At 43.1% G+C, this 14,322-nt stretch overlaps 1 long non-coding RNA gene across 1 annotated transcript; it reads right to left on the reverse strand.

Moving 5' to 3' along the window:
* Positions 1–4,060: 4,060 nt before the first annotated feature.
* Positions 4,061–6,896, reverse strand: LOC129382673 (uncharacterized). The gene is made up of 2 exons (XR_008610711.1): positions 6,783–6,896; positions 4,061–4,212 (listed from the first exon to the last, which is right to left on the reverse strand). It is a non-coding gene; the product is annotated as an uncharacterized lncRNA (long non-coding RNA).
* Between the last annotated feature and the right edge of the window lie 7,426 nt (positions 6,897–14,322).

Here is a 14,322-nt window from a genome sequence, read left to right on the forward strand (position 1 = left end):
CATATAAGTATACAAGGTGTTTTAGCTAACTTGGGCCAAGTATTAAAAAAAGAAACATAGGCACCACACGTGTCGAATTACCGCAGTATTGTTCTGCCATATGGATCACGTCATAATATCTTGTGTGTCCGCCAAGCTGGGAAATTAACAAAGATTGCTTAAATAACTTGCTAAATATTCCCTTGAGAAAAACTTTCAGTAGAAAAGTTGTAGCGCTTGTTCAGATACATTTCATTATTTCATCTCTGCTAATATAACTGCCCAGTTTAATTTCTTGTAGCCTTTGTTTAACGTTCAGGAAACTTGAAAAATACCACGTGACTGCCGGCTAACGAGCCATGCTTTTACGGCCCTCAAATGTAAGTTGTAGGAATTAGCCAAGGCTTCTACGCACACAGTGATCCAATGAACAGGCTGTCGGTGATTGCGATGGACTTTAAGTGACAAAAGGGACGTTCGGATTCAAGGTAGAAATTCTACAAGAGAAAAAGCGGCCGCCACGTGCGAATGCAATATGGGAGCGGAGGCGTCACTTGACGCAGCGCTGGCAATTTTTTTTTCTTTTTGGACCAATGAAGAAACACGACTGAGGGGGTGAGGCTGACAGTGTGATGATATACAAAGTTAAAAATCATGCTGCTTCCGATCAATCCCTGTCTTTCGCAGTCACCCACTGCCTGTTGAATCGATATTTGGGCTTGGAAAAGCCTTTGCTAATTCGTTCAACTTACATTTCAGGAAAATAAAAGCACGGCGCGTTAGCCGACAGTCACGTCGTATATTTTTTTTAATTTCGCGCACAATAAAGAAAGGCTTGCAAGAAATTGAACAGGGCAGTTATCTTAGCATAAATTAAATAACCTGATGTTTCTGAACAAGGTCGCCAATTTTTGTATGGAAAATACTTCGATAGAGTTAATATTTGAAGAAAAGTTAATTGAGCAACTTCGTTAATTTCTCAGCTTCGCGGATTAACAAAAAAATATCATAGAGTGCTCCATATGGCTCAGAGCAATACTGTGCGAATTCCATACGCGCATTTCCTATGTTTTATTTGTTAATACTTTGCCCAATTTAGGTGAAACACCCTTTATATGACAACATACAGTGTAACCAACGGTGCTTTGTTCGGGACCACCGTCAGTTACACTTTAATCTTCGAGAAGGCAGGACGCAAGACGAGTGGACACATGAACAACACTTTCTAATATTGCGAACGCGATTTAAATCATGAATCAGGTACCTCATAGCGGTGCGACGTAACGTATGTCTCTCGTATGCACCGCGAAATCACCGCTAAAGTTTGTGAGGAAACGACAAGAATGCGTTGTGATCCCCACAATCCCTAATATGTACTAATGATTTCTCTGTAATAATTGTGCCTTAGTTATATTGTATATTACCTATGTTTCACTCCATTATTACTTTTGTTATATGCTCTTGTTTTTAGTATGACGTATAATTTATGACGAATGCATGTGATCGCCCCCCCCCCCCCCCCGTAATACCCTCGTAATGAGGGCCTTTGAGGGTATTTTTGAATAAAGAAATAAAATAAAAGATCTAACCAAGCCAAAATAAAAGCTGTACGGGTTTCTGAGCGGTAAAAAGGAATCAAGTTTTGTAGTTTAACGAAAAATTGGCGCGGGTCCAGGTATTGAAGCCGTGACCGACGTCTTGTCGCAGTGGTCGCTGCACCACTGAGCGAAGCCAGGAGGGGAGTTCATCGCACAGTCAATCTGAATTAATGGACATCTCGAAGCACAGGGAAACAGAATCTGTCAAACCAATTCTGCTGCAAGCCGGAAGGTGAAGCAAGCTTGATGAAAGAAAAATTCATTTCCCGGACAAGTATAAACTTTTCTTCAAATCCTTTGCTTTCTATATCGTAATTGTAAGCTATGACAATAATAATGCTATTATAAACAATAACAATACTTGTAGTACTACAATGATAATATTATACTTGAAGTTCATTGACACCACTGCGGCTGTGGCTATAGGCCCGTGGACAGCATAAATAAATATAATAATATGTAGGCAGACTGTAGGCATAACGTTTAAAAATGGTTTGTAAGTACATTTCTATTTCCGACAAAGGACATTTTGTAGTAGTAGACAAATTCGTTAGCTTGATGAAACATTCCGGCAGGTGTAGTTCCAGAATCCTCTAGTACTTTTCTATCAGTACTTAAATATTACCCCTAAAATCACGCGTATAAATTCTTAAAGCTATCAAGATAAAGAGTGTTATGCTTTATTTAATGCACACGAGGAAGGAATACTACTACGTGGGCCATATCCATTGACGGACAAAATACCTCAGGCCGTACAGATTGTTAGGTGTGATCATAGACTTTCACCTCTGTTGGAGTCCCCACGTGGCCATATGAAAAAGCGCCTGGCAGCCGTCTCGCATTTGTTTAAGTGTCGTGCAGGAAAAACCTTCGGTACTTCAGTACACGGGATGATACAACTGTACAGGACGCTCTTTCTTGGGTATCTGATGTACAGCTTGCCAGTGCTAACCAATACTTGCAGAACTAACATCCGTGCAATCGAAAGTACTCAAGCCCAGGCGCTTAGGGCTTCTCTAGAGTTACCACAAAGTACACTAACAGCAGAAACCATTGCTGTTGCGCGTGACTATACAAGCATGATTCACTCTGTTATGGAAGCACTCAAAGCGCACATCCGAAACCTTGCTCGCATCCCTTTCCACTTTCTCGCCTCACTGCTCAGACACCGACCACGCGCCTCTCTTCATCAGACGATAGTGCCTTCTCGTTATTCAGGTTATCATTCGTTATTTCAGGTTTTGCATTAGTGTTTCAAAATAAACCATTTTTGCGTCCCTATGGCGTCAGAACAAGAGACGATGAGCTCCGATGTGACGAGTTATAAAGAAATGTAGATGTGCTCTCGGTGAAGTCTGCCAGCCGCAGTAACTGGCGCTTCTCTAACGGAGATATGTAATTAAACAGACATGTCGATTTAAACGCGATGTTGAACGCGTTTGTGGCATTTCCCTTGCACGAAGAACAAGAAACGGCTATCAAAATCGCCAGTAACAGCCCGTACAGCGTGGAGGGTCCGTGGTTCATTTGAGACTTTTTCTAAGTTAATATCCCGAAAGCAAAAGAAAATCAGCGTCGTGGCACTTCCAGGCTTGTCCCTGAACACGGACCAACTTTTTATTTTTGAGAGAGGCGTAAGTTCCAGCTGTGGGTTAATAACGCATCTACCGTGTCTGTATGAGACATATTTGTGCAAAACTGAAGTTGTGCGTAGGTTCAGACCCGGCACATTATTCAATTCACCATCTATCGCCGTGGTGTAGGGGTAAAGTACTATGCTTAAGGTCTGTAGGTAGGCCAGATGATGAAATCCTGGTGGCGGTACTCTACATTTCTTCTCTGTTTTTTATCCACTGACACACTCTCTGCTTCCCTCTGTATTAAAAGAAATATGAATATAGTAGCCAAACGCCGCCCATTTCTCTCTCTCTCAAGTGCAATTCGCACTAATACCCAGCGCCTTCGAGTATGCCGCGCCTGTCTAGCGCTCTATAGCGTCCAGCGCGCGTCCCTGGGTCTATAATCTGGTATGACAGTGGATTCTGGGTTTTGCAAGAGAAATGAACTGGGAGCTCAATTCGACGACCGACAACTATGCTGCCCTTTATCGTTGTGATTTCAGTGTTTCCTTGGTTTTCTGGGCCCTAGTCCATCCGGAAAACTCATCTTTCAGCAGTTTCTCATTTTTTACCTCACTAGAAGGTGAGAATAGCCCCATATATTAAATCGTATTAAGGCAAAACCTAACCTATTTCGCGATAAATAGTCATAGAATATGTCTCGACATTACTCAATAAGATGCTTGGTGCGCGTGCGACATAGCTACTTTTTAAATGAATGATTCTCTAATACAGGCGGATACTGCACAGATTGCCGTTATGCACTTAGCAAATTCATTCCAGCTAAACGACAAAAGTACGCAAAAAAAAAGTTCAATCTGGAATTTTTTTATGTGGCGTATGCGCCGAAAACAAACCACTTACTTTGGAGTTCCTTTGTGACCCCTCAGCAGCCAAACATATTCTCCCTTCTTGGCATCCATATCAAACCATGCTCTTTTTGCTGTCACACATTCAAAGATTGTGTCGTTGTCGGAGTCAGTGATTGCAACAGCAAATGGAAACTTTTCGAAGCCCTGCGGGCAAGCGAATGACATGTTAAATTGTCTAATGATTAGTCGTCAATGTGGGTAAAGCTTATTTACTTCTCTATAAATCTACTCTTGACCAAGCTCTTAATTCTTAGGTTTGGTTTAATAGGCAACGACAACAGAAAGCTCTGTAAAGCATTTACAAAGAGCCAAGCATGGTGCTCCCTTAGTTCTTAGTGTATAACTTTTTCTTTCAAAACTACGACCACAGATCAGAGCTCTGACCTCGGTTTCTTTGTCCATCCGCCAATTTAACTGCGTTGAAGAATACTCCTGTTGACATCATCATAATCTGTCAATGTCAGGTTAGCTGATCATGGTCAGGTTCTCCTTCGTCATAGCAGGAAGACTGAGGAATTCTTTCTTTACGCACATTCGTCAGGTCGAAACAAGCTAAGCACCATCAAACCCGTTTATAAGTCCGGTATTTTGGTTTAGAGAGTAGTGCCACTGAGTACACGCATCTCCTCCGCAATTGAAAAGGTAAAAGCACCATATTACCGGCACTGTGGGTCTATGTAGTAGGCTCTTAGGCACCTCTAATGCTCAAGTACATGCTGACATAACATCGCATGGCAGGTACCCACATCATAAGAGCGGTCGAGCAGCTACGTTGCTCCAACAGCCCAGGTGCGACATCCAACCGAGGGCAAAACGTGAGACTGTAGCAAAATGAGCATTCCTAACATAATTTCCGTATAGTTCACCACCGCTCAGATATGAACCCACGCACTGCAACAATATAACTTTTGAGCCGAGGTGAACAAACCGTGGCGCTATCGCTCAGAAATTTAAGCAAGTATAGTTGCGCTACATACAGGCTCTGTGAGTGGAAGCACGAGGTGTATTCGGAAAATACAACCAGCAATATTATAACCGACAAAGATTTCCTTGTGAGCCTCACACAAGAGTTGTTGTTGACAAGTGGCTGTGTATAGGCGCATGGGTTTTTGTCGTCATTATAGTAAACATAGCATCGACATCACAAAGGAGGCATACATGAGAAAGGTGATGATGGAACAGGAAAACGTGACAGATACCCAGCATGGAGGATGTGCAAGAATTAGGTAGAATGAGTGAAAATCAGCGCAAAGTTTTTGTACAGATATTCCGGTATGCGCAACGACACTTGCGTATCAGCGTAATACCGGGCGCTTGTAGCAACATGTTGGGACCCTTCGTGTAATTCCACTGCCATAAATACACTTCTATGCGCTGCATGAGTGTTCTTGCGAAAAACAAATATTGTAACAGGCAATTTGGTCACGATTAAGCCGCTGCCCAAAGATACACCGTCAGGAAAGCAGAGTACACTTCGTTATGGCAATAATAGATTTGTGTTTGGATGGCTAAGCTTCGCGCCACCAACCCGTCCGCTCACGTTAAGGCCTTCGGTAATCCAGTATTCCACAAACAGTAGGAAACTTGCATACCAGCTGAACCCCACTGATGTTGAAGGTATCCACGCGGATTTGGGCAGAATGAAACGTCGCCTACCAGCATTCAGTTCTGTTCTGGCTGTCACTTATACCGCCTGAGAAAAATCGCAGGGACCGAAATCGGAGCAAGTTCACTCGTCCTCTTTATTAAGACAAAACGGGAAACCACATGTGAAAAATACTGATAGATTCAACTATGCATGTTTCTCGGGCTTTAAAATGTAACTCTATTCTTGACGCTTCGCTATAAACTTGATCCGTATTTTTGCAACTTGTTCTGAAATAAATTTCAAATGATTCAGCGTCGTAAACACAGCGTATGTATGACAAAGGCAGAAGTAGGCTGTGCAAATGCACCGCTTCTTGCAATCCACACAAACATTTTCTTCCGTGACTATTGCCAGATTTTGATATACTTTAGGCGCTGTAAGCCTCTGAAAAACTCTCACTTATTAGTTTTTTAGACCTTATTGTTCTGTGGATTGAAGCATAGCTCACGCCCTCTGCATGGTAACGCCTCGTGATTTAGAAAAATGTACTTTGACGCTGATGCTCGTCTCAAGCATCATTTTCATAAGGATCAATATTGAATAATATTTCTTGAAAAGTATTCGGTAAAAACATGTAACGGCAATAAATGCGCGCTTTTATTGCAGCTATTTGTTGTTCGTTCCAAATAATTTTGTATGAAATAGGCGAGGCCGAATTTCGCTATGTGTTGGCGAGTTTGATAAAAAGAGAACTTTTGTCTCTACAGTTAGGCGTATTTGATAAATTGGTTTTCGAAATCACCTGCAAGTGATCTGGCATTCTTCTTTTATTATTCTGGAGAAGAGCTCTCCTACTAGACGTTTATTGTGCCTACTGTCGCTCACGAATATATATTTTACTGCGTGACACGCACTATAGGTGACTGAAGCATCTGACAGTGCCTCATGCAAGCAAATAGAGGTTATTGTGCATAAGATGCTTTAAGGCGAGCTTAATGCCATTTTCGGGTCATGGCTGCCAGCTACCACTGCCTTAAGTCACAGCTACAATGCCCTTTCTGATCGGCATTTCTAGGTTTCGTCCTACGTCCAGCGACAATTATTTGCTGTTGAAATAGTTACGCACCTTGAAGCTATCGAATACCTCGTTGCTTTGTTGAGATTCCACGAGCGACAGCCCCTGGAAGGTGACGATTACGATGAGAGAACAGGCGCGATGCATAGTGCACAAGTACACTAACAGTCCTCAAGTCGCTGCGAGTCGCTTAGTTTGCTTTATATTCGTTTCCTAAACGGCCACAGAGTACATTGGCGCGTGTAGCGCAGTGTGCAAACATGTGCCACGTATGCTGACGCACAATAATTGAAATCATTATGGGGGTGACTAAACTTATTTGCTTGTCTATTATCAAAATAACAAGTCTGTTGAGGTCATGTGAAGTGACACGAGTCTATAAAATACAACTTCTGCCTAAGCTGTCTTAGTCGCATTCATTTAGGTCGAACACCCTTGTCAATTCTTTTTTTTTCGGTTACGCGAGCTGAACGACAGGAACAAAAGGGCCCAATTGACAACCGCACAGCGCTCAACGAATGTTGCGCTGCAGGGTTGTGAATGGTACCTGTCTGTTGTCCCTGTTGTTCAGCTTGCGCTACAACAAAATGGAAGATGCCACACAAGGAAGCCCATGTGTCCATCCAGGAGAAACAGCTCGAGTGTGGAATTCTGGCTCATGTGGCTGCACCTTTAGCCGTGCCAGCCACAACATCTAACGAAATAAATCTGTAAAGTCGGTGAAACCATTGTGGTACTTTATATGGACATGTAATCTGATTGCAGGATGACTCAGCACAAACAAAGATTTTACCCGTTTATATTTAGCTTTGCTATATATTTTAAGAGCAGTTGGTGTTAATGATGTTTGAATCTATTTCGTAGGAGCACGTGGGGTATTACGTAATTGATACGACGCTCTGATAATTACCAACACAGCATGCTACAGCACGTGATTATTTCTGAGCGAATAATCATGTGCTGCTTGTGGGGGCGAATGCCCATTGCGTTATTTACAGTGCTCAGCGATTGAAATGCGATACTCGGACAACATGGCGGCCGGTACTTTTTTTTTGCTGCACCGGTAGGTGTTGGTGACACTGGGAGCATGAATTTTTTGTGTCACATGAAAGCGAGAATCTTTTTTGCATCGTAACTGCATTGATGCATCGTAACTGCATTGATGCATCGTAACTGCATCATCCAGCTATCACCGGTGGCGCAAAAAGCGCCGGCCGCCATGGTGCCCGAGTATCCCGTTTCAATCGCTGAGCACTGCAGATCGTGATAATCCTGCGTTGCGCCCTTACCAAAGTAACATCTGGAAGTGTGCGCATAAAGGATAGAGTGACGTGCTATATTTATTTCGTTGTTTCCTGTAGCGATCAGCATTAGTATTTATCATGAACAGGATTGCAGGCAATTCCTTAACCGTAGACTTACGAAGTGATAACCGCGAAGCGGAGGAAAAGCAATTTTCCATGCTGTCACAAATTTAGCTCGCAATGTGAGACAGAGGGTCGAATTGCCATTTGGAGTCGTCTATAACTTTCTTGCATTGGCACAAGGAAAACAATACGCTAGACTGTACGTTGAAGCACGAACGAAAGCCGTATGCAGGCCATCAGTACAATTGAACTCCCCCCCCCCCCATTTTGATAAAAGGGTGAAATAAAACGAGTACCCTAAGGAAGACAAGACGAGGTTGCAGTGCTGTGACGTTTGAAGAAACATTTGATGCGGCTCAACCACACACGTTCAATAAGAAAGCGCACACACAACAACACACTTGCGCACCCATGCAAACAATATACATGAAACGTGCCCACAATTGCACAGGGGAACTAGGAATGGAGTCTATGATAAACACTGCCCATATTTTCACCCCGCAGTTATGAACAGCTTAGATATGAAATCTGATTTTTTTTTCCTCAGAACAAGCGAATGCTGGCGTCACATTGTTCACCTGATTTGTGAATGCAAAAATAATGTCTTGAAATTATACTGAATTTTCATTAGACAGGCAGTCATTGCGTGTTTAAGTGCATACATTTTTTTTTTACGGACATATCATGTGTTTTCTTTCTTTTTTAATAAATTACACTGATGCATCTGCCACACTGCCCATTATTCACTTTGGTGCAGGGCAACGTAATGCAATTGGTAACAAGTGTCAGAGATAACACATAGTTCACAGGGGTTCCATAAGGCAGTCACCGTTTAAAACCCCTGAGGATCTATTGACCCTAAATGCACAGCAGAACAAATTTTGGCTTTAGCAGAATAAATATCCGTATCGCTTTTCTTCTATTACATTTTCTTGTCCTGTAGCGAAATGTACGTCGGGCAAACTTGCAGATAGATCAAATTATGCTGGAGCAAAGACAGGCTTTCTCAGAAAAATAAAGGGTACTCTTAACTGGACTCGTACTTCTTGTACTTTAAGCCTTCTGTGTATATTTTAAGAAAGGAATATCTTGCTGAACATTCCAAATTCACGACTCAGGAGACCAATTTGCGAACCAACCTCTTCTTCCGGTGACGGAAAAGAGGTTTCAAAACAATGCTTTTTGCGAAGGCGTTGGAAATTATAGTCGACAAATTCACAATTCTACACCTGTGAAAGTTAGTGTCCACTGGGTGCAGGCACTGGGTGCAGGCACTGGGTGCAGGCACTGGGTGCAGGCAGCATAGCTTCGCCACTGCACAAGCTGTTGAACACCGGCACTCATTTTATTTGGACTAGTGACCAAGAGACTGCTTTCCAAGCCATCAAGCGTGCCGTAACATCCGATCCCTTTCTCTACAATTTCGATAAAAGCGCGCCGACCCTTTTGCACACCGATGCTAGTGGTCACGGAATCGGTACCGTCCTCCAGCAACGTGAGATATCTTGACGAGAGAGAGTTACTGCGTATGTCAGACGTACTCTAACCACTGCGGAATGGAAGTACTCGATAACAGAACAGGAATGTCTTCATGTATTTTGGGCGGTGCAAAAATTCCGGCTATATATTTCTTTATCGTAGGTACTCATCATCCCGCGCTATGCTGGTCATTTTCGCTGAAAAACCTCTCTAGTTGTCTTGGGCGCTGGGTACTTCGGTTGCAAGAATTTGATTTTGACATGATGCACAACTCCGGAAAGAAACGTTAAGATAGTTGCCGGCGCTCTCTCGCGCTGCCCCTTGCCGCTCTTACCTACGAGCACATCCCTGCACTACACTTCACGGGACCGGGAGAAAAAAAATTAAATTATGGGGTTTTACGCGTCAAAACCACTTTCGTAATATGAGGTACGCCATAGTGGAGGACTCCGGATATTTGGACCACCTGGGGATGTTTACCGTGCTCCTAAGTCTAAGTACACAGGTGTTTTCGCATTGAGCCCCCATCGAAATGCGCCCGCCCTGGCAGGGATTCGATAACCCGACCTCGACGGGACCAGGAGACCAGGCATTCACTGACGTTGTCACCACTAGCACCTATCAACACGCTGCCCTCCAACTGCTAGACTGATTTCGCCTCTTATCAACGTGCTGGCCATACTGCCACCGCTTTATACAACGTCTATGAGGAACTTGACGTCCACCTAATGCCAGCCTTCGTCGCCAAATGAAGCAGTTTATGCTTAAGAACCGTGTGTTCCAACATTACATTTGCCATTCTGGCGAACATCGTTGGATTCCGGTGATTCCTCGTTCGCTGAGCTCAGAGGTCCTCGAAGCCTTCCATGACAACCTTTCTGGTGGCCGGTTTTCACAAAACCTGCAACTGAATAAAGAGCCATTTCTTCTGGCCTGGCCTGGTACGTCGCTTCTTGCAGGCTTTGCCAACTGCGGAAGCGAAGAACAACGCCTCTTGCTTGCCTTCTACAACCCACTTCATGTACGGAGACACCTTCTGAGATCGCTGATTTAGACATTTTTGGACCTCTTCCTATCACGCGTACAGAACATCGATGGATTGTCACTGCTGCTAACGATCTTTCACGCTACGCAGAGACCACACCTCTATGCTCTGGCTCGGTTATCAGTGGGTTACATTTAGGAGTCGTGCGCATGGATATAACGATCGGCACACTCCCCTTGCGACTTGGCTATAGATGTCAAAGACATGCTTGAACTAGGTTAGACAGAGAAGCTGCAACACTTAATGTCATACATATACACACATCCTCTAGGGGAATAAATGCTTCTCTCAAACTGTTAGCTATGTCTTCCCAAAAGATCTTTGTCACTCACACTGTTGAGCTAAATACGCCAAACGACAAACCCTGCCAGGCCCATGCGTCCAAGCACTGGTAGCAAAAACTTTCGGACGCTTTGGCTTACCTTAAGCTTCATAGGCGGTAACAGGTTGCGTCTACCAGCCGCTTCTATTTACCAGAAATGTACCGATGCCTATGCGCCTCCAGCGTCGTCACTTAGAACTTCCGTTTCCTAATTTTACCTTTGCTCTAACGTGCAGGGTTCTATCGAGGCTTCTATGCTGAAAAGTACTGTTATGGGTTACAAAATTTCCCATCTTCATTGCGACCACGTCGCTAACATGAATGTACTGTGCTTGGAACATAGGTGATTGCGAAAAAAGTTTAAAAAAGGTATCGAATACGAGGGCACAGTATCTTAAAAGCTCATTTTGTAGATTAACGCGTAAACAGCAACACTTAAACGCATGAGAACAGGAAGAAATAAAGTTTCGACTAAACACATCTAAGGATGAATGTCAGCGCTAATGCGACGACCATAGAAACATTGTAGCGACACATCGTATGGCCACCGTCGAAATGAGTAATGTAGTGCTATCGTCACGCTATTTCATGTAATTGTACTTAGACGGCATAAACCGAAGTCATAAAAGATGTTTTGAGGATTATTGCAGTTCTATCTCGATCTTCCAACATGGTCGATGTATTACTTGGACGCTTTAACAGTAACAGCTATTACGTGGCAGTTTGAAAGCTTATTGGTTGTATAATCGTACAGTTGACGAAACATGACAGAAACACAAAGAAAAAAAATTGACCAGGGGCTTTAAACTGGTGTCTATAAGGGTGTCCTAAGATGACCAAATATTTTAGTGATTTCCACAGTTCATGTAACACTTTCAAGAAATAGACTACTTTTGCTGCCATTTGTGCGTTACGCTTGCACACGAACAAATGTGTTCGAATGTAACAGAGAGCATATCCCCTGAGGTTTTGGACTGACAACCTGGCTGTAATCACCGACCAGGTAGGTGACTATATTGAATAATATAATTTTTGCGCAAACTGAGCTTTGAGAATACATCATAGAGCGCAGCTGCGAATTTTCAGTCGTAATGAGACAGGAGCTTTGTTTACTATAAGGCTTTTTTTCTAAGCCCATTTTTCAGGACAGTACATAGCAGCAATCATGGTGATCCAGCTGCGGCTCCCTCTGAAATCGGGCAATTTCGTAATTGTGACAAGCAGAGGTTTCGCAGTCATCTGTTGCAACATTGAAAGCAGCGAGTTTTGTCGGCCAATTTCGCATTCCGGTAATAAAGAGACACCTGCTTTTTCGAATCTGACAGGCTTCATGAACGGGCCGGCTCAAGTGCCCTCAAATAGACTTGATACCTTTTTCTCGAACATGAGGTGAACCCCGGAATAAGAGCGAGAACGGCAAAGATGTATCGCCCCGGTGCAAAGAAGAAACGAGTAGCGTAAATATTTTATTATGCTCTAGTGTTCCCATCTCTTGAAAAACTAGTCGGTACTGAAACAATTTTGGAGGCGGGAGAACGGTCCTTGCTCCTAAATATTAGTGAAAAGAAAAGCAGCGGTGCGGATGATATCGCTAATAATTTTTGTAACGTTATGGTGAGCCTTGCAGTGATTATGTTCGTCTCCTATTCCAGAAATCAACGTGCGAATGCAAAAGTTTCTCTGAGTGGAAAATTGCCTTGTGCATAAATCAGGTGACAAACACTGCCCAAACATATGTCGACCCATCTCTCTCACGTGTAACCGCGGAAATATGCTTGAGCACATTATCGTCAAGTTTCTGACTGAATACGTAGGGGCTATTGAACTAATCCACCCTTCCGAGCAAAGCTTTAGAAATGGACTATCCACGGTAACAAAACTTGAATTCGTACACGATATAACACGAGGTATTCACAGTCGGTCACAATTTGACATGATTTTCCTTGACTTTTCCAAAGCGTTAGATCGCTTATCACACCGGAAACTGATCTACAACTTAAGCACTTAATACGTGACAGACCTGTCACGCAATGGGTCAGCAATTACTTAACTGACCGTTACCGCATTGTCCAACTCAATGTGAATGCGCTGGTATATGGACAATCATTGTTTTCTGTCGTAACTTTTTCAATTGTTTAAGAACCTTGTAAGTCCCATGCTTGTCTACAAAACAACAATTCTGCTTTTTTCCCGACCTTGCATGTCTACTTAAACATAGGCGGCACAGGAGCGATGTTTTAGCGCTTTCTTTTTTTCAGGTTTCAGCCTAGTTTTTTACGGTTTGATTTTGCCTTTCCTAATTGAAATGATAGCAAGAGAGAAGGCGAAAATGCCAGACATCAAACCAAAATGAAATTCACAAGAGGATGAAGCCTTCATGTGGTTACCAGTTCCATGAAAGGAAAATTCAGTGACATCGAAGCTTTGTAAAGGGGCATTTTCTTGCTGCTTTGATAAAGACAAGTCCCCTCGATGACATGTTCGCACTAGCGTCATTCCACGTTCGATCGCTGCTAATAACCATATTGTGATAAGCGTTAGGGCTGCCCCCTTCGATTAGGGGAGAAGCAGTTCAAAATTTCAGAGTGAAAGTATTTGCTTGTTTGGATTCAGCATCCTAAAGCATCATAAGCACTTTAAGAGACTCCTGCCGTAGTTTCTTAAAGCATTCCGATACCTCCTACGATATAGAATTCTCGCACTCAACTTCGCTTGCGAGGTGGAAACCAAGCATGTAACTTGCTGCTTGGTGACAGACTGATGAGTCACTGATTCACAAGGTCAAGTACAAAGAAAATTTTAAAAATGCAGGTGCACACGGACTTCATTATGTGCGGAAAACGGGCTTTTAATGGTACTAATGGAAGCACAGGCAGGATATCTTAATGTAGGCCGTAGGGTAGATAATTAGGCATACTTGCAGTTACAGTTGCCAGGCCGAGCTGTATGAGAGAACATCTTTTAAGGACTCGCCCAACGATTTCTCGTGTATAGTTGAGATGGCTGCTGGTGCTATAAATTCTAGGATCGAATGGTTAGTACGGATATTTATTCATCTCGCTTTGCATAGAAAAATGCTTACAGTGGCTGCAGTGCTAAGCCAGGTGCTACTTTATCCACCTAGCCATTTAACCCCTCTCCCAACATTATTCTTCGACATTATTTCTGACATGGTTCTCAAATGGGCGCCATATTTATCTTTTCTAGCTGACAATAGCTACGTAGATGACTCAAATTAGGGCTTGAATTTGTAATATGACAACGAAAACTAGTCTGTTTTAAAAGAGATGTCTGTCGTATGCGACGAATAATGTGATAGTTGCATAAAAGCCCTATGGCAGCTCGGCCATAATTATGCCCCGTTTTGCGAGTTTCTTG

The sequence above is a fragment of the Dermacentor andersoni genome, chromosome 6 (assembly GCF_023375885.2).
Source record: "Dermacentor andersoni chromosome 6, qqDerAnde1_hic_scaffold, whole genome shotgun sequence".
Classification (NCBI taxonomy): domain Eukaryota; kingdom Metazoa; phylum Arthropoda; class Arachnida; order Ixodida; family Ixodidae; genus Dermacentor; species Dermacentor andersoni.